A 2,664-nucleotide genomic window follows, 5' to 3' on the forward strand; every position below is an offset into this window, starting at 1 on the left:
TCGACTAGTGAATGCCCGACGCGAATGCAAGGAAGAGTGCCCCTGAAGATGGAAAACTATCTGATTAATTTAAGTTGATCGAGTGCGTAGTTGGTCAAACTTGGTTCAGCCATAACTTGAGAGGTCAAAATACTTGAAGATCCGAGCTACGTGGTCTAAGTCCACACGAGGCGCCAACTAGTAAACGGACGGTCTAGAATGCAAAGGGAGAAGAGAAGGCGATGACACTGCAGTGAGAAATACGGAGGAGCAAGGCCTCTATTTATACTAATCACGCCGATGAATAGGTTTCTGAGACTCTCTTGGGCGAATCTCTGAAAGATATAAAAAAGATACGCAAATCATGCAAAGAAGGGCTCTGGAAGAGAGTAGCAGCCGACCGCGTCCCTTGTAAGAGGCGCAGACTCGTCACACTGTCTCGTGAGGTTTCTCCCGTCAAGAAAGATTCGCTTCGAAAGGCGGTAGACTGAATAATTGATTATCTATAATATTACGGATATTATTTTGCCAAAAGATAAAATTTATGAAATATGGAATAGAAATATCCTGAACATCTCCGCACATTCTGACTGGATTTAATGGGGCTTATCGTAAATGGAGACTCGCTGACCTGATCAATGTACTTCTAATTATCACAAAACGATCGATTGAAGGAGATGACAACTAAGAGGTCGATATTAATATTTGACAATCACTTGATGATAATCTTAATAATTGTCACAAATCGCCCGCTAATCAAACATGCGCGCTCCAATCATCACCGGGTGGTTTGCGGGAGGTGCGTAAACGAGGTGTCTACGCAGGCCCCCACTTTGACCCCAGGGGAGTATTTCGGATAAGGCGAAAGTCAAAGATAGCCATCAGTCAATCAAGATCACAACCTCGACGTTACTATGGCGACGCGAGGCGTCTGCAACGGGGTCCCAACTACGAACTCGGCCGTCTGAACATTCTGGAGTCCTGCTGACTTCGGGAGCGGGTCGATAGTCCATTAGACCACGTGTAAGGAGTGGTTCTCGCCAATATAGAAGAGACTACACCGAGACTTCTCTACGAGATGCTCTCTGAGTCTCGGCGATAGTGAGCTAAGGTTCGAGCTCGGGAGCTAAGGGTAAGACCTTAAAAGATATATAAGGATTTCAGGTGCTAGGGTGTGGACCCTAAAGGAAAGCATTGACGGAAGGAGGTGCAAATATGAGTTCAACCTGCGAGGTAATTAAGTTTCTGGGGTATAGGAACTTCCCGAGAATTCGATATCCTGCCGACTCGACTGGAAACAAGAAATAATTGAAAGCAGAGAGTACGCAGAAATCGCTGGGGAACCCGCTTGCTATGGATCTCCGGGCTAACTCTTGTCGGGAAAATATTGACGTACTAGGAACATCTTGACTGCCGTGAGAGGAATCTCTAGTGAGCAAGATCGCAAAATGCTATCAGCGTCGTGACAGATGTATCAGGAACATCTTGATCGGCATGAGAAGAAATCTTGAGCAGAGTGAAAGACCGCAAAATACTACCAGCGTGCGCGATAGACGAGTTGAGTAACATTACAAAATACCACTGCTATGGAGTGAAACGCTGACCGGCGAAAAGAAAAATCGCCGAAACGACTAAAAGGAATATAATGAATATTAAGAAGAGGCGCACTCAAAGATGGGCTCACTAATAATCGAACTCAGTAACGAATTTTTGAAAATTCGGATGGAGGGGAACACTCAGGAAGAGGCGAGCAAGAGCTGCGCCTCTGGAAGAGGCGCAGACACTCGCTGTCTTTTCCCCATGACAGTATACTCGAAAAATGCAAATCTAAGGTTTATTCTTCATTATTTCAAACTCATTTCCTTCAACTTCTCTCCCAAATTCTATCATCTGATTTGGTTGGATCTGTAAAGGCTGCTTTGAATACATCAACTCGAGGTATGTGTCTTAATCTTGCATTAATCATTTATCATTTGTCAATTTCGAGTCACAGAATTAGGTTTTCGACCTTCGATCGAAAATTCTGGGGTTTTCCCTCAAATGAATTTGCTTCGCCAAATTGATGCCAGAAATGGATAGTAGGCAATGTTAGGAACATAACCATGTGTTTACTTGAATTCTCACCTAGCTTTGATCCTTGGAGCTAACTTTTGAGACTATTTATAAATTCGAACCGTGAAATTGCTTCTCAAAATAGTCCTTAGATTGTCCATTACGGCGAAATTTGATGTATTTGGGATCCTTGATGATGGGTAAACTTCCCATCATCTCGAAATTTTGGTTTGTGACAACTTTTTCAGTAGCACCTTTCTAGGCATAATCGCTGTTATAATCGAAATGCCGCTTTAATTTTCTTCTGCCGTACCCTGGATCTCAGGCTTTTTGACTTGGATTCTGTCTGACTCAGATTGACCCTACTTACTTGCCATCGAGTGACTGTTGGCGGAATATGACCAAGGAGTGGCCAGTAAAGGACAAGCTTCAAACCGTCTTGAAGGCTCATAAATCACCAATAATGCAAAGGTCATTCGGGCCAAGTGACGTCGCGCCTAAATTTCACTTTAATGTCGCAGTAGTGATGCAGGGTTTACTCGGGAGGACTCTGATGGAGATAGACGCCGTCGTTGTTGAGGATGGCTTAGAGCAGGCTTTTCACCGATGGCGGTGATGGCCAATCGAGGCGAG

Source organism: Silene latifolia, unplaced genomic scaffold (genome assembly GCF_048544455.1).
Source record: "Silene latifolia isolate original U9 population unplaced genomic scaffold, ASM4854445v1 scaffold_492, whole genome shotgun sequence".
Classification (NCBI taxonomy): domain Eukaryota; kingdom Viridiplantae; phylum Streptophyta; class Magnoliopsida; order Caryophyllales; family Caryophyllaceae; genus Silene; species Silene latifolia.